General features: G+C 37.9%; 1 protein-coding gene and 1 pseudogene across 6 annotated transcripts in view; both read right to left on the reverse strand.

Moving 5' to 3' along the window:
• KIAA1328 (KIAA1328 ortholog) overlaps window positions 1-23170 on the reverse strand; it is a 406212-nt gene that overhangs the window by 366729 nt on the left and 16313 nt on the right. The gene's annotated exons all lie outside the window — the stretch shown is intronic.
• On the reverse strand, window positions 17445-18366 carry LOC133047429 (large ribosomal subunit protein uL15m-like; annotated as a pseudogene).

The following is a 23170-nucleotide window of genomic DNA, read 5'->3' on the forward strand; positions in this document are numbered from 1 at the left end:
GTTGGAGAAGACTCTTGAGAGTCCTTTGGACTGCAAAGAGATCAAACCAGCCAATCCCAAAGGAAATCAGTCCTGAGTATTCATAGGAAGGACTGATGCTGAAGATAAAACTTCAATACTTTGGCCACCTGATGTGAAGAACTGATTCATTGGAAAAGAGCCTGATACTGGGCAAGATTGAAGGCAGGAGGAGAAGGGGATGACAGAGGATGAGATGGTTGGATGGCATCCCCAATTCGATGGACATGAGTTTGAGCAAGCTTCTGGAGTAGATGATGGACAGGGAAGCCTGGCATGCTGTAATCTATGGGGTTGCAAAAAATCAGACATGACCTAGCGACTGAACTGAACTGAATCACTGATGATCATAGATGTAAACATCCTCAACAAAATTCTAGCAAACAGAATTTTAAAACACATTAAAAGGCTCATACACCATCATCAAGTCCAGTTTATTCCAGGGATGCAAGGATTCTTCAATACATGCAAATTAATCAATGTGATACACCACATTAACAAATTGAAAGATAAAAACCGTATGATCATCTCAACAGATGCAGAAAAAGCGTTCAACAAAATTCAGCACCCATTTACAATAAAAAATACTTCAAAAACAGAGCATAGAAGGAATCTACCTCAACATAGTGATGGCCATATATGATAAGCCTACAGCAAACATTATTCTCAATGGTGAAAAACTAAAAGCATTCCCTCTAAGAACAGGAACAAGACAAGGGTGTCCACTCTCACCATTATTGAACATAGTTTTGGAAGTCCTAGCTATAGCAATTAGAGAAGAAAAAGAAATAAAAGGAATCCAGATCAGAAAAGAAGATGTAAATCTCTCACTGTTTGCAGATGACATGATACTATACATAAAAAACCCCCCAAAAACTATCAGAAAATTACTAGAGGCAATCAGTGAATTCAGCATATTCGTGGAATACAAGGTCAATACACAGAAACTGTTTCCATTCCTATATACTAACAATGAAAAGTCAAAAAGAGAAATTAAGGAATCAATCCCATTCACCATTGCAACAAAAAGAATAAAATATCTAGGAATAAACCTACCTAAGGAGACAAAAGACATGTATATGGAAAATTATAAGACACTGATGAAAGAAATCAAAGATGACATAAATGGATGGAGAGATATTCCTGGGTAGGAAGAATCAATACTGTGAAAATGACTATACTACCAAATGCAATCTACAGATTCAGTGCAATTCCTATTAAACTACCAATGGCATTTTTCACAGAACTAGAACAAAAAATTTCACAATTCATATGGAAACACAAAAGACCCTAAATAGCCAAAGCAGTCTTGAGAAACAAGAATGGAGCTGGAGGAATCAACCTTCCTGACTTCAGACTATACTACAAAACTATAGTCATCAAGACAGTATGGTACAGGCACAAAAACAGAAATATAGACCAATGGAGCAAGACAGAGAACCCAGAGATAAACCCACACATCTATGGTTACCTTATTTTTGACATGGAGGCAAGAATATATATAATGGGACAAAGATGTCCCCTTCAATAAGTGGTGCTGGGAAAATTGGACAGCTACATGTAAAAGAATGAAGTTAGAACATTTCCTAACCCCATACACAAAGAGAAACTCAAAATGGATTAAAGACCTAAATGTAAGACCAAAAACTATAAAACTCTTCAGAGGAAAAAACAGGCAGAACACTCAATGACATAAATCAAAGCAAGATCTTCTATGACTCACTTCCAAGAAAAATGGAAATAAAAACAAAAATAAACAACTGGGACCTAATTAAACTCAACAGCTTTTGCATAGCAAAGGCAACTACAAACAAGGTGAGAAAACAACCCTGAGAATGTGAGAAAATAGTAGTAAATGAAACAACTGATAAAGAATTAATTTCCAAACTATATAAGCAGCTCACAAGTCAATATCAGAAAAAAAAAAACAAAAAAACAGCCCAATCAAAAAGTGGGGAAAAGACCTAAAAAAAAACCTTCTCCAAAGAAGACATACAGGTGGCTAACAAACACATGAAAAGATGCTCAACATCACTCATTATCAGAGAAATGCAAATCAAAACTACAATAAGATACCACCTCATACCAGTCAGAATGGCTATCATCAAAAAGTCTACAAACAATAAATGCTGGAGAGGGTGTGGAAGGAAAGGGAACACTCTTGCATTGCTGGTGGGAATGGTAAACTGATACAGCCACTATGGAAGAGAGTATGGAGATTCCTTAAAATGCTAGGAATAAAACCACCGGATGACCCAGCAATACCACTCCTAGGCATATACCATGAGCAAACCAAAATTGAAAAAGACACATGTACCCCAATGTTCACTGCAGCACTATTTACAATAGCTAGAACATGGAACCAACCTGGATGTCCATAGACAGATGAATGGATAAAGAAGCTGTGGTACATATACACAATGGAATACTACTCAGCCAAAAAAGGAACACATTTGAGTCAGTTCTAATGAGGCAGATGAACCTAGAGCTTATTATATAAAGTTAAGAAGAAAGAATGATTATGTATAAAAAAAAAAATAAATTAAAAAAAAAATAAAACCTCCAAAAAAAAAAAAAGAAGAAGAAGAAGAAGAAAGAAAGAAGTAACTCAGAAAGAGACATAAAAATATCATGAAAGTCACTCAGTTGGGTCCAACTCTTTGCAACCCCATGGACTATACAGTCCATGGAATCTTCCAGGCCAGAATACTGGAGTGGTAGCTGTCCGCTTCTCCAGGGGATTTTCCCAACCCAGGGACTGAACCCAGGTCTCCCGCATTGCAGGTGGATTCTTAATATACTTATGCAAATATATGAAATCTAAAAAGATGGTACTGACAAATTTATTTTCGGGGCAACAATGAAGAAACAGACACAGAGAACAGACCTATGGACATGGGGGTAGGGGAGAAGTGAGAGGATGAGATGTATGGAGAGAGTAACAGAAGTTTACAATACCACATGTAAAATAGACAGTTGTGGGAATTAGCTGTATGACTCAGGGGCTCTGGGACAATCTGGAAGGGTGGGATGGGGAGGGAGGTGGGTGGGAGGCTCAGGAGGGAGGGGACATGGGCGTAACTATGGCTGATTCTTATTGATGTATGACAGGAAACCACAACATTCTGTAAAGCAATGATCTTCCAATAAAAAAAATAAAGAATAAAAGAATACTGGAGTGTGTTGCCCTGTCCTTCTCCAGGGGATCTTCCCGACCCAGGGATTGAACCTGCATCTCTCACATTGCAGACAGATTCTTTACTATCTGAGCCACCAGGGAAATCCCCTAAATTCTTTTTTATACCCTTCTAAATCCATAAAGGCTTCAAATGGGAAAACAAAAAACTGAGTCACTGAAAAATTAAAGTCTACCTTTCATATTGGACTGTAATGTACTTTTAATTATGAACAAAAAAGTTATGATTGGTTTTAAAAAATAAAAGACCAGAATAAATATAAAATAATGATGATCTACTCATTTTACAGTGGAAACTAATGGTGCTACACTTTCTATTTTTCTTCTAAGAAATGTCAAGTAGAAATAGCAAACTGTCCTCTGGGAAAAATCAGAGTATCTGAGCTTAAAAAAGAACTCTGTCCTCAAATGAGTTAGTGCACAAGTATTCACTAGGGAACAATGCATTCTTTGACAGTGTGGGCTCAGGACATGAAATAGTGGAGGTTTTTAAGGCGTCTTAGAATATGGCTCATATACATCAAAGACTGCAGTTGTGGCCTAGAGTATTTTAAAACTTTCTCTTTCCTTTAAGGAATAAGCTATAATACACTTTGTGCATTAGTCTGTGGTACCCCTCCTCACCTTAAAAATCTCAGTAAAAAAAAAATGCAAATGCATAAACAAGGAACTGTCACCATCTTTCAGCACAAACTACAATATTTTGCAGAGCCATTCATTTTTCAACTCTCTATAAATGATACAACTTTTTCCATCCATTAAAACAATTCATTAATTTTACTGTAAGACTTTCTGAGGTTACTCAATTCAGCAATCTTCAACAAAAAGACTTTTCTCTAGCCTAATATCTCTTACAAAAATTAATCAATATTCCGCTTATCCTTCTGCAAATGTAAATCAATGCTGGACACCTCAGGGAAATACCTTCATTTACTTGAAACCTATGTATAAAGTTATCTTTTATACTCTCTTCTACAAACTAAATAACATAATATTTCTAACTTATCTCTGCAGTATGTATTATCCATTAGCTTGTAAATTTTGATTTGTATCTGTATTCGATTATTTTATCAGCATAGTTAACAGAAATGAAAAAGTTCTCTGAGCACATACAGATTATTAAGATGGCATCTATAGATTAAAAACTCATACCAAGTGCTTTTATCTATTTGTTTTCTTGCCAAACAGCATAATATTGCTTGCTCATGTTTAGGTTAAATTTAACTAAGAACCATGTTTGTTTTTTTTTTTTTCCATTAATTCCACTAGGCTTAACCAGTAAGCCATTCTCTAAAATGAATTTCTAATTTATTTTTATCCCGGACATTTAATAACCAGTACTTGTCACCAGTCTTCTATCCTGTTTGAATGAAACCATTTTGCAACCTCTCATACCAATTCTGAATTTTATTTATATCTCCTATTAACATTTATTTTCATTTAGAAACAACAATAAATCATGCAGAAATCTTTTTGATATCATATGCACGAGAGCACACATAACACCAATGAAGATACCGACTAAAAGGGACCTCACAGCCAGATTCTCAATGAACTCCTCCAAGATACAGGTAAGTCAGTCTTGGAATCTGGATACATTTGGTTTTCCTACTTATACTGCTAAAGTCAAGGCCATGTTTTTATTTAAAAAGGCTATGCTTTTGTAAGAATACTTTTCATCTCAAAGGAAACATTAAAAAAAAAAAAAAAAAAAATCTCCTGCCATTGTAGGAGATGCAAAATTCCTGGGTCAGGAAGATCCCCTGGAGTAGGAAATGGCAACCCACTCCAGTATTCTTGCCTGGAAAATTCCACAGACAGAGGAGCCAAGTGGGCTACAGTCTATGGGATCGCAAAAGAGTCAGAAATGACTCAACATACATGCATGCATGTTCGTTAACAAATATAAGCATCAAATAAACTATATAATTAAACCAAAAAAAAAGCTACAGCTATCATTTTGCCCTTATATTGAATGTCACTCTAATTGAAAACACACTACTTGCTTTGTATGTTGTACTGAGAGTTCATGAGCATTACAGAACTATGAAAATATGCTTGCTGATGGTCAACATTGTATACTAAGCACCCAGTGACTTCTCTTCAAAACAATGTTCATAGACTTGCATAGTGGCTAAAATTCTTAAGCATGCTATACTTGAATATAACATATGAATACGTAAGATTTCCTAAATCTTCCAGTGCTTTTCCCATTTATCGAAACAACCTCTCCATTCTTTATACCTAATTTTCATTGAAAAAACATGAATGAAAACAACTTTCAAGACTTCAGCCTCCTAATAACCTTTTAGTAATACTTTTTCATTCTTCTCTATTTATTCAAAAGCATACTAGTTTAAAAAAAAAAGGCAAGGTAGGCAGAACACAAAAGAATCAGAGTTCTTGTTATATTTTAAGGGACACAAGTTGAAAAGCAAAGTATATAAATATAACATCTAAATGTCCTTTATTCAAAGAGAAAACTTATTTCTCTTCTAAAGTAAATGCTGAGCTTTCATTACCTATTTCTCCTCTTCATTTTCAACTTTCCTTTTCTTCCTAAACAATTAAGTCCTAAAACCACAACACAGGGCAGAGTCAGAATCCTCTAAGTAAGGTCAAGAAGTGCAGAGAAGGACTGCCCAGCGGGTATCAGTGGCCAAGCTAGCTGAGAAGGGTGCCAACAAGGCAGGGTAAGCACAGCCTCAATAAGGTGAGAAGAGCAGCCACGTGGAGGGGTAGCCCAGCATGTGTATCAGAGCCTAAGTGTTTGAGGTGGGTATCCTTCCAACGGAGTGGAAGTGATCCAGCATCAAGATTCAGAGTCCCAGTATGGTGAAGAGTGGTCTACACCAGGGATTGGTGCTGGTGTAGAGGACACAGGGTGAAGAGAGCATCCACACAAAGGCTTAACCTGAAGTAGGTTATCACAACCCAAGGAGAATGAGAAGGATGCACAGTCAGAAAGCAGCCCGGAGGGCAGTACCCAAGCCCAGGCAGAGTGAGAAGGGTCATCCTCAAGAAGGCACAGGCTGGTGAAATGCAAGAGCCTAAGGTGAGGGAGAGGGCCTCCACACAATGGAGAGGACCAACACGTGGAGGTCAGAGCCAGAGAAAAGTAAGGAGGATGAAACTGCAAAGGGGTGGCTTGGTGTGGGGTATCAAAGCCTCATCAGAGGAAAGAGGAGCGGACATCTAAGAAGTGGCAACGTCCCAACAAGGAGAGTCAGAACCAGAGTGGAGTGAAGAGGACATGAAGTGGAGTGAAGAAGAACTCCGCACCAGGTGGAGTTCGGCCTGGACTGGTGTGCTGGAATACAAGCAGAAAGAAAGGGGGGTCCACGAGAGGGAGACTGGTGGACGGAAACAGAGTCCAAGTTCCGGCAGGATGAAGCAGCTTCTGTGTAGCAGAGGGAGCAGTGCAGAGATGGAGGATTACATACAGAACGGTTAGACAAAATAAGGAAACATACTAAAGATAATACAAACTAGGCTTTTCAATATCAACTAGGAGTATAATTACACACCTTTTTTTCAAGCGTTCATGAACACCCACCAAGATCAACCATATCTTGGGCCATGAGACAAACCTCAAAAATTTTTTTAAACTTTTCACTTAGAATAAGAGAACCAAACTAGAAATCAATAATAGAAAGACAACAGTAAAACCTCCAAATGTTTGGAAATTACACAACAGTTCAAAAAATCCTTGAGTCAAAGAGGAAGTCTCAAATGAAATAATTTTTAAAAATACACAAAAGGGAATGAAAATGAATATGTGAGATGCATCGAGAACAGTAACAAGAGAGACTAAATATTAGACTACTAAAAAAACAGTATCAGGTTCCTATTTTAAGAAACCAGAAAAGAACAAATAAATATAAAATAACAAGATGTAAGAAAATAACAGATAAGAGCAAAAAACTCAATAAAATTGAAAACAGGAAAAATAGAGAACAATCAATGAAACAAAAACCTGGTTCTCTGGGGAAAAAAATCACTAATACTGACAAACCTAGCAAGACTAACAAAAATAAAAGACAGAATGTACAAGTACTACAAGTAATGGTGCACTCCAGACCCTGCAGTCATTACAAAGATAACAAGGAAGTACTACTAACAGCTTTATGATGACATAAATTAGAAGAAATGGAACAATTCTCAAAAGCCTCATACTCCCAAAACTCAACCAAGACAAAATAGACAACTTAAATAATCTTGTAACCATTAAACAAATTGAAGTTGTAATTAAAAAGCTCTTTAAAAAGGAATATCTAGGCCCAGATGGTTTCACTGGAGAATTCTACTAAATAATTAAAGAATAGCTAACACCAATTTCAAACAATTTCTCCTGGAAAACTGAAAAGGAGGGAACACTTCTAACTCATTTTATAAGGCTAGCATTACCAGGATACTAAAACCAGACAAATGCAATTTAAAAAAAAAAAAAAGAGAGAGAGAAAACTGCAGTCCAATACCCCTTAGAAACTTTGATGTAAAAATTCCAAACAGGCAATTCCCTGGTGGTCCAATGGCTAGGACTGCTTTAACTGCTTTACCTGCTGGGGCCCAGGTTCCATCCCTGGTTAGGGAACTAAGATCCCACAAGCCATGCATGGCCAATAAATAAATAAATAAAAATTTCAAACACAATACTAGAAAAGCAGGCCTAGCAATATAGAACACAATTATAAGAAGTGAGGTTTATGACAAGCATACAAGGCATGCCCAACATTTAAAAATGAATTAATATAAGCCACCAAATCAACAGCTAAAGAAAGCTCATATGATAACTGAGGCAGAAAAAGTATTTCACAAAACCAAGTAGGCAATCATAGTCAAAACCCAGCATTGAGGGAAACTTCTTCAACCTATATCTAACATCACACAATGATGACAGACTTGAATGCATTCCACATAAAATCAGGAACATAGTAAATATATCCTCTCTTAACACTCCTATTCACATATCACTGGAAGTCCTAGACAGGATCATAAGGTAAGAAAAAGCATACACATTCGAAAGAAAGCAGTGAAACTATCCCTATCTGCAAATAACATGCCTGTCACTGTCCCAAAGAATCAACAGTAAAACCTCCAGAACTAGTGAGTTCAGCAAGGCTCCGGGAATAAAGATAAACACAAATTTCAATCATATTTTAAAGAGCAAACATATATGAAATAACAAATCTGAAAATAAAAATTTAAACCATAACACTATCTATAATTGCTCCAAAGAAAATTAATTACTTAGATATAAGTGTGAGAAAACACATATATGATTTATATCCTGAAAACTATAAAATGCTGATGCAAGAAATCAAAGAGCTAAGTAAATGGAGAGTCCTGCCATATTCATAGCCTGGAAGATTCAACATAGTAAAGATGTCCATTCTTCCCAAAATTGATCTATAGTCTTAATGTAGTAGCTATTAAAATACTAGCAGAGATTTTAAACAGACATTTACAATCTTATTCAAAAATTATCATGAAAAGGCACAGAACTAGAAGAGCTAAAATAATTTTGAAAGGGAATGAAGTAGGATGAATCACTCTATCCAATATTAAAGCTTACTATACAGCAAGAGAAATTAAGACAATTGGAAGAAGGATAGAGACATAGATCAGTGGGTCAGGAAAGAGAATTGAGAAAGAGACATATGCAAATGTGTCCAGCTGATTTCTGACAAAGGTATAAAAAATACTTTAACAAATGGTGCTGTAACAATTGAACATCAGTAGGCAAAAGAAAAAGAAAAATAAATTGCAACCTAAGCCTCATACCTTATACAGAAATTAATACAAAATGGATCATGCATTTAAAACAAAATACAAAACTTACAGAAAAAAAAAAAAAAAACCAGCAGAACATCTTCAGATAGTAAGGCTAGGCAAAGAGTTCTTAGTCTTTAAAATAATAGCATGGTCCACAAAAAGAAAAAAACTGAAAAACCGGACCTAGTTAAAATAAAAAATGTTTGCTCTATGAACAGCCCTGTGAAAGGGATGAAAAGACAACCTACAGGCTACTGAAAGGTATTCGCAAACTACAAATCCAACAGAGGGCCTATATAAAGGACACACAAAGAATTCTTAAAACTCATCAATTAAAAAAAAACAAACAGTCCACAAGAAATGGGCAAAAAGGATGAACAGATATTTCTCTGAAGATGACAAATAAGCACATGAAGCAATATCCAACATCAATAAACATCAGAAAAATGCAAATTAAAACCACAAATGGATAACACTAAATAGCTATCAGAATGGCTATAATATAAAATATATTACATATTTGTAAAATAATTACAACAAACGTTGGCAAAAATGCAGTGGATGCAAATTTCTCCTGCACTGTTGGTGGGAATGTAAAATGGTAAATTCTTCTCGAAAATAGTTCAGCAGTTTCTGACAAAACTTAAACATGCATTTATGACACACTACTCCAAGAAAATGAAAATACTATGCTCACACAAAAACCTATACATAAAAATTCACAGTTTCATTTATAACAGTAAAAAGCTGAAAACAATCCTTTAACATGCAAAATGCTTAAATAAAATGTAGTACATTCACAGCATGGAATATTATTCAGGAATAAAAGAAACAAACTATTAATACAGGCAACAACCTGGATGGATTTAAAAAGAACTACAATAAATGGAAAAAAGCCAATCTCAAAGGTTACATACTGTTTATGATTCCATTTATATAGCATTCTTGAAATGACAAAATATAGAAATGGAGAGTAAATCAATGGTTGCTAGGGATTAGGGAAGGAGAAAGTGATAGGAAAGGAAGCATACAAGTTTATAAAAAGACAGCATGAGTGACTTATAACAAAACTGTTTTGTATCTTGATTACAGAGATGGTATACAAATCTACACCTGTGGTACAAAGCTGCACAGAACTGAACAAGTACATGTGAAATCTATACAAGGCTGATGAATTCTATCAGTATCAATTTTCTGGTTGTGATACCGCACTTGTTGTTCAGTAGCTAAGCAGTGTCTGACTCTGCGACCCCATGAACTGCAGCACACCAGGCTTCCCTGTCCTTCACCATCTCCCAGAGCTTGCTCAAACTCATGTCCACCGAGCTGGTGATGCCATCCAACCATCTCATCCTCTGTCGCCCCTTCCTCCTCCTGCCCTCAATCTTTGCCAGCATCAGTGTCTCTTCCAATGAGTCAGCTCTTTGCATCAGGTGGCCAAAGTACTGAAGTTCAGCTTCAGCACCAGTCCTTCCAATGAATATTCAGGGTTGATTTCCTTTAGGATTGACTGGTTTGATCTCCTTCCTGTCCAAGGAACTCTCAAGAGTCTTCTCCAGCACCACAATTTGAAAGCATCAATTCTTTGGCACTCAGCCTTCTCTATGGTCCAGAGTTCAAATAGCTAAAGAGGAGAAGTCAATGCCTGGCTTCAAAGCTTCAAATGACAGTCTGACTCTTATTACAGGGTAATGCAGGTGGTGGCCTGAAGTTGAAGACAATTCTTATTTTCTATTCTGAAATCCCTAGGGCCCCTAAGGATTGTGCTAAATCTCCTCTGCCTGCACTCTATAAATGTATCAATAAAGCCTGAATGACAGCGCATCTGTTTATAATGTTAACTAAATATTTTAAGCTCACTGTTGAGATTTACTACTGCTCCAAAAAAGATTTCTTTCAAAATATTACTGCTCATTGATAATAAGATTGGTGACCCAGAAGTTCTGATGGAGATATACAAAGATTAGTGTTGTTTTCATGCCTGCTAACACAACATTTATTTTGCAGTAAGGAGTCATTTCAATTTCCAAGTTTTACTATTTAAAAATTACATTTTGAAAGTTGCCAAAGACAGTGATTTCTTCAATGGATCCGGGAAAAGTAAATGAAAACCTGTGAAGGATTCACTCTTAAAGTGTCATTAAGAACATTTGTGTAAAGTATCAACATTAGCAGGAATTTGGAAGAAGCTGATGCTAACCTTCATGGATGACTTTGCAGGGTTCAAGACTTCAATAAAGAAAGCAACTGCACATGTGGTAGAAACAGCAAGAGAACTATAAGCAGAAAGCAGCCTACAGACGTGAGTTAGTTGCTACAATTTCATGATGGAATTTTCAAGGAAAAAGAACTGCTTCTTATGAATGAGCAAAGAAAGTGATTTCTTGAGATGGAATACATTTCTAGTAAAGTTACTGTGACGACTGTTAAAATGCCAACAAAGGGTTTAAAATATTATCTAAACTTAGTTGATAAAGCGGAGAAGCGTTTGAAACAAGGACTGATTCCAATTTTCAAAGAAGTTCTACATGCAAAAAATGCTATCAAACAGCATTGCATGCTACATTACAGAGAAATCAGCACAGTAGAAGGAAGAGTCAACTGATGCAGCAAACTTCATTGCTGTCTTACTTTAAGAATTGGTATATCCACTCCAATCTTCAGTGACCACCACCCTGAAGTCAGAAGGCATCAACACTGTGCTAAAATCCTTCACCAGCAAAAAATTATGACTTACTGAAAGTTCAGATGATGGTTAGCATTTTTAACAATAAAGTATTTTTAAATTAAGGTATATACATTCTTTTAAGACACAATGCTATTGCACACTTAACAGACTGTAGTATAGTATAAATATAACTTTTATGTGCACGGGGAAACCAAAAAGTTTTTGTAACTCACTTTATTATGATACTTGCTTTACTGTGATGGTCTGGACCCTGCAATAAGTCTGAAGTATGCCTGTATATATATATACACATATATGTATGTATATATACTCACATGCATATACACATACATATCCATATGTGTAAAGCAAAATGGTACTTCCTTACAAAAAATTATTTTAAATATAAGTGAATTATATTCATCAAATGAAAACAGAGGTTGGCAAATGGATTATAAAAAAAAAACAATAATTCAACTGTATGTTGTCTACAAGTGACTCACTTTAAATCAAAAGACAAAAGCTAAAATATGGAAAAAAGCTATTTCGTGCAAATAACATGCAAATAGTAACCAAAAGAGAAATGAGTTTCTCTTTTTTTTTTACTAACATCAGCCAAAATAAACCTTCAAAAAACAAAAAATGTTACAAGACAAAGAGACAGATGCCATAGATTGATAAATGAGTCAATTTCTTAAGAATATATAAAAAGTATAAAAGCAAAAATACCGAACATCAGAGCCCCCAAAATATATAAAGAAAACATGGACATAATTGAAGAGAAAAATAGACAGTTTTACAATAATAGGTGGAGACTTCAATAATCTACTTTCAATGGACAGAACATTGAAGTGAAAAATCACCAATGCAAAGAGAGGACTTGAACAACACTATAAACTAACTAGATCTGAAAGACATATAGAAAACACTCCACCAAACAACAGTTGAATCAACATGTTTTTTTCAAATACACACGGAGCATCCTCCAAGATAATCATCAGTTCAGTTCAGATCAGTTGCTCAGTGGTGTCCAGCTCTTTGCAACTGCATGGACAGCAGCATGCCAGGCCTCCCTATCCATCACTAACTCCTGGAGCTTGCTCAAACTCATGTCCACCGAGTCAGTGATGTCATCCAACCATTTCATCCTCTGTTGTCCCCTTCTGGTCTTCTGTATCCCTTTCTCCTCCTGCCTTCAATCTATATTGACTACATATTAACACATGACTAACATACTGACTACATATTAACATATGTTAGGTCAAAATACAAACCCCAATACATTTAAACAGGATTAAAGGAATACAAAGTATTCTCTCCAGTACAATAGAATAGAGCTAAAAATCAAGGAAAAGAAAAATGGAAATTCATAAATATATGGAAATTAAATAACACAAATGGGCAAAATAAAAAACAAGAAAGAAAATTAGAAAGTACTTTGAGATGAAATGAAAATGAAAAGCAAACATACCAAAACCTATAGGGGGTAGCAAAAGCAATGCTCAGAGGGATATCCACAGCTGTAAATGCCTACATTAAAAAAGAAGAGAGATTTAAGGACTTCCTTGGTGGTTCAGTGATTAAGATTCTGAACTTCCAATGCAGGGATAATGGATTTAAACCCTGGTCAGGGAACTAAGATCCTGCATGTCATATGGTATGGTCAAATAAAAATTATTTTTAAAAAAAACATAATATATAAAATTATTACAACAAAACAACAGATAATCCAATTAAAAAGTGGGCAAAGGACTTGAATAGATATTTCTCCAAAGAAGACACGCAAATGGTGACATCATTAGCCACTAGAAAAACGGCAATCAAAATCACAAATAAGATACCACTTTATACCTACCAGGATGGTTATATTCAAAAAAATGAAATACAACAGGTGTCGGTGGGGATGTAGAGACATTGGAATCTTTGTACATTGTTAAAGTGGTTCAGTTCAGTTGCTGAGTAGTGTCGGACTATTTGCAACCCCATGAACTGCAGCACGCAAGGCTTCCCTGTCCATCACCAACTCGTGGAGTTTACTCAAACTCATGTCCATTGAGTTGGTGATACCACTGAACCATCTGTCATCCCCTTCTCCTCCTGCCTTCAATCTTGCCCAGCATCAGGGTCTTTTCCAATGAATCAGTTCTTTGTATCAGGTGGCTACAGTATTGTAGCTTCAGCTTCAGCATCAGTCCTTCCAATGAATACTGAGGACTTATTTCCTTTACGATGGACTGGTTGGCTCTCCGTGCAGTTCAAGGGACGCTCAAGAGTCTTCTCCAACATCACAGTTCAACACCATCAATTCTTTGGCACTCAGCTCTCTTTACAGTCCAACTCTCATATCCATACATGACTACTGGAAAAAACCATAGCTTTGACTAAATGAACCTTTGTCAGCAAAGTAATGTCTCTGTTTCTTAATATGCTGTCTAGGTTGGTCACAGCTTTTCTTCCAAGGAGCAAGCATCTTTTCATTTCATGGCTGCAAGTCACTACCTACAGTGATTTTGGAGCTCACGAAAATAGTCTGTCACTGTTTCCATTTTGTTTACCCATCTATTTTCCATGTAGTGATGGGACCGGATGCCATGATCTCAGTTTTTTGAATGCTGAGTTTTAAGCCAGTTTTTTCACCCTCCTCTTTCACCTTCACTAAGAGGCTCTTCAGTTCCTATTCACTGTTGGCCAAAAGTTTGGTAGTTCCCCAAAAAGTTCAACACAGAATAACTAAGACCTAGCAATTCCACCCCTGGATGTATAACCAAAATAACTGAAACGTGTTCAAACAAAAATTGTACATGAATATTCATAGCAGTGGCACTTCCCAGATGGTGCCAGTGGTAAAGAATCCGTATGCAAATGCAGGAGATGTAAGAGACATGGGTTTGATCCCTGGGTTGGGAAGATTCCCCTAGAAGAGGAAATGGCAACCCACTCCAGTACTCTTACCTGGAGAATCCCATGGACAGAGGAACCTGGAGGGCTATGTCCATGAGGTCGCAAAGAGTCAGACACAACTGAAGTGACTTAGCACACATTCATAGTAGCACTACTCGCAAAAGCCAAAAGGTAGAAACCCAAATGTCTACAAATGAATGGAGAAACAAAATATGATGTATCTATACAATGAAGTACTTTTCAGCCAACATTGAAAACAGTATGCTAAGTGAAAGAAATCAGAAGCAAAAAGCCACACATTGTATGAATCCAGTTAAATATCAGGAGTCAGCAAATCAATACGGACAGAAAACTGATTAGCTACTGTCAGGGGTTAGGGTGAAAGTGAGAATGGGGAGCAACTGCTTAATGGGTACAGTTTCCTTTAGGGTGAAAATGTTCTAGAGCTTAAAAGTGGTGGCTGTGCAAAACTGTGAGTGTACTAAATATCTCTTCATAAACTGTAATCAAGATTTGCCCAGAAAAAAATCAACACCTCAGATACAGAGATGACACCACTCTAATGGCAGAAAGTGAAGAGAAACTAAAGAGCCTCTGGATGAAGGTGAAAGAGGAGAGTGAAAAAGCTGGCTTGAAACTCAACATTCAAAAAACAATGTCATGACATCTGGTCCTATCACTTCATGGCAAATAGATGGGGAAAATGTGGAAACAGTGTCAGATTTCATTTTCTTGGCTCCAAAAATCAATGTGTATAGTGAATGCAGCCACAAAATTAAAAGACACTTGCTCCTTGGAAGAAAAAGTATGACAAACTTAGAGAGTGTATTAAAAAGCAGAGACACCACGTTGTTGACAAAGCTCTGTCTAGTCAAAACTATGGTTTTTCCAGTAGTCATGTATGGATGTGAGAGCTAGACCATAAAGAAGGTTGAGCGCCAAAGAACTGATGCATTTGAACTGTGGTGCTGGAGAAGACTCTTGAAAGTACCTTGAACAACAAGGAGATCAAACCAGTCAATCCTAAAGGAAATCAACCCTGAATATTCATTGGAAGGACTGGTGCTGAAGCTAAAGCTCCAATACTTTTGGCCACCTGATGCAAACAGCTGACTCACTGGAAAAGACCTTGATGCTGGGAAAGATTGAGGGCAAGAGGAGAATGGGACGACAGAGGATGAGATGGCTGGATGGCATAACTGACTCAAAGGACCTAATTTTAAGCAAACTTAGGGAGACAGTGAAGGACAGGGAAGCCTGGTGTGCTGAAGTCCATGGGGTTGCAAAGAGTTGGACAGAACCTAGTGACTAAACAACAACAACAACAAATGTCTCTAAAGATCAGTTTTATATTATACGTATTTTACCACAATATGGTACTAGAACAGTAAAATTCACAGACAGAATAAGTAGAATGGTGATTGCCATGGGCAGGCAGAGGGGGGCACTGGGGAATTTTAACGGGCATAGAGCTTTAGTTTTGCAAGATGAAAAGTGTTCTGGAGACTGGCTGAACAACAATGTGAATATCTTTAATAATACTGAATTGTACACTTAAAAAATGGTTAAGATGGTAAAATTTCTGTGCATTTTACCATAATCAAAACATAAAATTTAATAAATACATGATGGCATTTCATGAAAACTACTAGCATTTCTCATGATACAAAAATCTTTCATAAGATATTAGTAAATCAAATTCAGTAACACAGAAAAAAGAAAACCAAAAACCACCATGACCAAATGAGGCTTAGACCAGGAAAGCAAGGTAACTTAAACACTCAAAAACCAACGTATTTTATCACAGTAATAGAGGAAAAAAGAAAAGACATGTTATCAGCATAGTACATGAACAAAAATCATTTGACACATTCTACTCCAATTTATGACAAAATAAAAAAAAAAAAATCCTCACCAAACTAGGAACAAAAATAAACCTCCTCAACCTGATGAAGGACATCTACAGAAAACCAACAGCTTACATTGTACTTAACAGTGAAAGGGGTAAGATAAGAAAAAGAAGGCAAAGATGTCCCTCTTCTCACTTTCATTTAGCATTGTCCTGGAGGTCCCAGCCAATGCCAAAGAGCAAGAAAAGAAAGCAAAGTACCTATCGGTAGGAAAGAAAAAACTGTTTAGATAAGTAGATGACATGATGCTTAATGTAGAAAATACAAAACACTCTGCAAAAAAACTACTATAACAAGTGAATTTTAAGAAGTTGAAGGATACCAAGTCAATATTAAAAGCTCAATTCTGTTGCTTTCAAATTAGAAATGAAATTAAGCATACAGTATAATATAAAATTAAAATTACATGATTTAAAGTAGTATCAAAAACATAAGATACTTAAGAATAAATACTATAAAATATGAGCATATTTTATACTCGTACCTGAAAACTACAAATCATGCAGGAAAAAATAAATGAAAATTTAAAAAAACAATGGAGACATGACACATTCACAGATTAGAAGACTCAGTGTATGTCAGTTTTTCTCACTTTGATCCGCAAATTCCATATGCATGCATGCTCAGTCACTCAGTTGTGTCCAACTCTGTGCGACCCCATGAACTGTAGCCCACCAGGGTCCTCAGTTCATGTCATTCGCCAGGCAAGAATACTGGAATGGGCTGCCATTTCCGCCTCCAGGGGATCTTCCTGAACCAGAGATCGAACCTCTGACTCCTGCACTCCTGCATCAGCAGGTAGCTTCTTTTTTTTTTCCTTGCTTACTGTATTTTTAATTTTGATTAAAAAAAAAAAAGACGTGATTACACAGAAAAAGTCATCCGTCGCAGAACCATAAACTGAGCCAATGCAATGGGAAACACGTGTCACCGCCCCTTCCGGTGCCCTCCTACCACTGACTCCCCTGGACAGAGCTCAGGAGCGGTAGTACTCAAGCAGCTTCTCACCGGAGCGGTAGTACTCAAGCAGCTTCTCACCCGTAGGTTTCAGAATCTTCTTGTCTGCCATGTTCACCACCCATCCTGGAGCCAGACCAAAGAAAGTCTGCTGTGGATCCTTCCAAGTACGGAGCATTTTGAAGAGTTCGTCTTTAGTGATGTCGGGTAAAATACAGCCGTACTTCTTGGCGAGCTCCAGTCTTGCTTCAGGAAATCCGGCGGGATCCGCCAAGTAGCCTCGGTTTCTAGCATCAGTGTAGTAGGGCACTAGTGCCTTGGTGGGGGAGCATCTGCCTGGGAATGGGTTGCCCACGGAGAAAGAATGGGATGGGTTTGCACAGAATTTCCAGGCTTCACTGGTCGTAGAAGGCGGTCGTGACGACACCCCCATTCAGCTCGATGGCGGCGATGGCCAGCTCAGAAGCTAGCTGAACTTCGATGTTAACTTTTGCCTTAAAGGTGTCAGCGCCCTCCTCTACCAGCTGGACTCCATAGTCCCTTTTAGATGGCTGGATGATAACACCTCGCCCATTGACCAGCTGAGTTAAGTCAATAGGTTGTGTGGGATCAACACGGCCCAAGTCAATCAGGTACTGAAGCCTGTTAAGACTCAAAGGCTGATACTGGCCTCTGAAGCTGTGTCCTTCATTAAACCCGTGTTTTGGGATTCGAAGGTAAAATGGAGTCTGGCCTCCTTCAAAGCCCAGCTGGGGCCAGGTTCCTCTCTGATGTTCTCCCTTGTGGCCCCTGCCACACTTCCTACCTCTTCTCTGACCTCTTCGTCCTCTTTCCAGTTTCCTGGAGCCTGGGTTCGGCCTCAAGTTAGCCAGGCTCACACGAGGCAGAGCCCAAAGCAGGTCCAGGGCCCTGGGCCTTGCGCCCCCCACAGGGCCAGCCATGACCCGCTTGCATGAGACGCTGCAAGGGCGCCTCAGGCAGGTAGCTTCTTTACCACTGAGCCACTGGCTTCCCTGGATCTTCCCTGAAGTAAATTTCATATTTACCTCAGTCACTCAGTCGTGTCCAACTCTTTGCAACCTCATGGACTATAAAGTTCGCAGAATTCTCCAGGCCAGAACACTGGAGTGGGTAACCTTTCCCTTCTCCAGGGGATCTTCCCAACCCAGGGCCTGAACCCAAGTCTCCCACATTGCAGGCAGATTCTTTACCAGATGAGCCACAAGGGAAGCCCAGGAATACCGGAGTGGACAGCCTATCCCTTCTCCTGTGGGTTTTCCTGACCCAGGAATTGAACAAGGGTCTCCTGCTTTGCAGGCATATTCTTTACCAAACGAGCTATCCGGGAAGCCCGAATTCCATATACTTCACACAAAATTCCAGAAGACAATTTTCTTTTAGTAATTAATAAGCTGACTCTAAAATTTAGTGGCATGCAAAGGACCTCAAAGAGCCCAAATAATTTTCAAAACAAACAAAAAAAAATCAATGAGATTTCAAGACTTAACTGAAAAAATAACAATAATTAAGTTAGTATAGTATTGGCATAAGGGTACACGTCAATGGAATAAAATAAAGTGCCCAGAAAGAGATCATGCATATATGGTCAACTGGTTTTTGACAAGGAGGCTGAGGCTAACTCTGCAAAAAGATATAGGAAAAACATTTTGCCACCACGGGATGGCAAAGGTTTCTTACATGTAACACTAAAAACATGAATCACAAAAGAAAAATTGATAAATGAAAGTTGAGCAAAATTTTTAAAAATTGCTTTTCAAAAGAAAATAGTAAGAGAATTAAAAAGCAAGCTGCAGGATGGGGGGAAAACCAAATTCTTGACAACTTACATCTAGAATATATAAAGAACTCTAATACTTCACTATCAAGAAGGAAGAGGGTAAGTGGGTAAAAAAAAGGCAAAAGATGTGAACAGACACTTAACAAAAGAAAACTGGCCAATGAACACATTAATCACTAAAGGAACACAAATTAATCCCACAAGGAGATATCACTATACTCATTAGAATCATCAAAATTTAGAGAAATGACAATACTAAGAGTTATTGAATATGCAGAATGATGGAATGCTCATACATTCCTAGTGGGACTGTGAAATAGCAAAACCATATTGGGAACCAGCTTGGTAGATTTTTTTTTATAAAAAATAAACACTTAACATATAAGAACTGGAAAAAAAAAACATATAAGAACTGTACAAAAAAATCTTCATGACCCAATTAATAATGATGGTGTGATCAATCACCCGGAGCCAGACATCCTGGAATGTGAATTCAAGTGGGCCTTAGGAAGCATCACTACAAACAAAGCTAGTGGAGGTGATGGAATTCCAGTTGAGCTATTTCAAATCCTAAAAGATGATGCTGTGAAAGTGCTGCACTGACTATGTCAGCAAATTTGGAAAACTCAGCAGTGGCCACAGGACTGGAAAAGGTCAGTTTTCATTCCAATCCCAAAGAAAGGCAATGCCAAAGAATGCTCAAACTACTGCACAACTGCGCTCTACTACTGTGGGTGAGAATCCCTTAGAGGAAATGGAATAGCCCTCATAGCCAGCAAAAGAGTTTGAAATGCAGTACTTGGGTGCAATCTCAAAAATGACAGAAGGATCTCTGTTTGTTTCCAAGGCAAACCATTCAATATCACAGTAATCCAAGTCTATACCTCAACCAGTAATGCCTAAGTTGAACAGTTCTATGATGACCAACAAGACCTTCTAGAACTAACCACCCCCCCCCCAAAAAAAAAAAAAAGATGTCCTTGTCATCAAAGGAGACGGGAATGCAAAAGTAGGTATCAAGGTATCAAGAGATACCTGGAGTAACAGGCAAGTTTGGCCTTGAAGTACAAAACGAAGCAGGGCAAAGGTTAACAGAGTTTTGCCAAGAGAATGCACTGGTCATAGCAAACACCGTCTTCCAACAACATTAAGAGAAGACTCTACACATGGACGTCACCAGATGGTCAACACCAAAATGAGATTGATTATATTCTTTACAGCCAAAGATGGAGAAGCTCTATACAGTCAGGAAAAACAAGACTGGGAGCTTACTGTGCCTCAGATCATGAACTCCTTACTGCAAAATTCAGAATTAAATTGAAGAAAGTAGGGAAAAACCACTAAACCATTCAGGTATGACTTAAATCATATTCCTACAATAATACAGTGGAAGTGAGAAATAGATTCACAGGATAAGATGTGAGAGATTGCCTGAAGAACTATGGACAGAGGTTCGTGACATTGTACAGGAGGCAGTGATGAAAACCATCTCCAAGAAAAAGAAATGCAAAAAGGCAACATGGTTCTCTGAGGAGGACTTACAAATAGCTGAGAAAAGAAGAAAGCCTAAATGCAAAGGAGATAAAGAAAAATACACCCATCTGAACGCAGAGTTCCAAAGAATAGCAAGGAGAGACAAGAAAGTCTTCCTAAATAATCAATGTAAAGAAATAGAGGAAAACAATAGAATTGGAAAGACTAGGGATCCCTTCAAGAAAATTAGAGATACCAAGGGAACATTTCATGCAAAGATGGGCACAGTAAAGGACAGTAATGCTATGGACCTAACAGAAGCAGAAGATATTGAGAAAAGGTGGCAAGACTACAGAAGAACTATACAAAAAAGATCTTCATGACCCAGATAATCACAATGAGAACCAGACATCCTGGAGTCCAAAGTCAAGTGGGCCTTTTGAATCATCTACTATGAACAAAGCTAGTGGAGGTGATGGAATTCCAGCTGAGTTATTTCAAGTACTAAAATGTGATACTGTGAGAGTGCTGCACTCAGTGTGCCAGCAAACTTGGAAAACTCAGCAGTGGCTAAAGGACTGGAAAAAGCCAGTTTTCATTTGAATCCCAAAGAAAGGCAAAGCCACGGAATGTTCAAACTACCACACAATTGCATTCATTTCACATGCTAGCAAAGTAATGCTCAAAATTCTTCAAGCCAGGCTTCAATAGCACTTGAACTGAGAATGTTCAGATGTTCAAGCTGAATTTAGAAAAGCCAGAGGAGCCAGGGATCAAATTGCCAACATCCACTGGATCATAGAAACAGCAAGAAATTCCAGAGAAACGTCTACTTCTGCTTTATACACTATGCCAAAGCCTTTGACTGTGTGGATCACAACAAACTGTGGAAAATTCTTAAAGAGATGAGAATACCAGAACACCTTACCTGCCTCCTGAGAAAGCTGTATGCAGGTCAAGAAGCAACAGTTAGAACTGGACATGGAACAACAGACTGGTTCCAAATTGGGAAAGGAGTATGTCAAGGCTGCATATTGTCACCCTGCTTATTTAACTTATATGCAGAGCACATCATGTGAAATGCCGGGCTGGCTGAAGTACAAGCTGGAATCAAGATTGCTGGGACAAATATCAATAACCTCAGATATGCAGATGATACCACCCTTATGGTAATTAGCAAAGAGGAATGGAACAGCCTCTTGATGAAAGTGAAAGAAAAGAGTGAAAAAGTTGACTTAAAACTCAACATTCAAAAAACTAAGATCAGGGCATCTGGTCCCAACACTTCATGGCAAAATGATGGGGAAACAATGGAAACAGTGAGAGACTTTACTTTCTTGGGCTCCAAAATCACTGCAGGTGGTGACTGCAACCATGAAATTAATAGCTATGATCGACCTAGACAGCATATTAAGAAGCAGAGATAATACTTTGCTGACAAAGGTCCATTTAGTCAAAGATATGGTTTTTCCAGTAGTCATGTATGGATATGAGAGTTGGACCATAAAGAAAGCTGAGCGCTGAAGAATTGATGCTTTTGAACTGTGGTATTGGAGAAGACTCTTGAGAGTTCCTTGAACAGCAAGGAAATCAAACCAATCAAATCAAAGGAAATCTGTCCTGAATATTCATTGGAAGGACTGATGTTAAAGCTGAAACTCCAATACTGTGGCCACCTAATGCGAAGAAATGACACACTGGAAAAGACCCTGATGCTGGGAACTACTGAGGGCAGGAGGAGAAGGGGACGACAGAGGACGAGATGGTTGGATGGCATCACTGACTTGATGGACATGAGTTTTAGCAAGCTTCAGGAGTTGGTGCTGGACTGGGAAGCCTGGATGCAGTCCATAGGGTCGCAAAGAGTTGGACATGACTCATCGACTGAATTGAACTGATCGTGGTAATGGGGGTTTTTAGCAGTCAAATTTGTAGTAATCTTGTACTAACACACTGAGACTCTACCAAGAATTTTACACTTTGCTAGAAAGCAGAAGTTTACTGAAACCTAAACAATATGCTCTAAGATGTCAAGTGTTCTCTAAGCCTGGAAGCTGAACATGTATCAGAACAATAAGGCAATGCTGCTGCTGCAGCTGCTAAGTCGCTTCAGTAATGTCCGACTCTGGGCAACCCCATAGACAGCAGCCCACCAGGCTCCTCTGTCCCTGGGATTCTCCAGGCAAAAATACCGAAGTGGGTTGCCATTTCCTTCTCCAATAAGGCAATTCAGGACTATTAACATATGATGTCAAACTAATTGTAATAGCTGCAAGGACATTCACATCCCTCTCCATGGTAAAAAAAAAAAAAAAGGAAAAAAAAATGCCTTGTAAGATGATCATAAATTAAATGTTTAAGAATCAAATGTTTTCTCATTATAAAAAACACTACTTGAGATAATGAAAAGTCTACTTCAGGGAGCAGAATAGTCAAAGAATTCCAGTTAAAGAGGTTACTGCTTAATCAAGTGG

Source organism: Dama dama, chromosome 27 (genome assembly GCF_033118175.1).
Source record: "Dama dama isolate Ldn47 chromosome 27, ASM3311817v1, whole genome shotgun sequence".
In the NCBI taxonomy this organism is placed as follows: domain Eukaryota; kingdom Metazoa; phylum Chordata; class Mammalia; order Artiodactyla; family Cervidae; genus Dama; species Dama dama.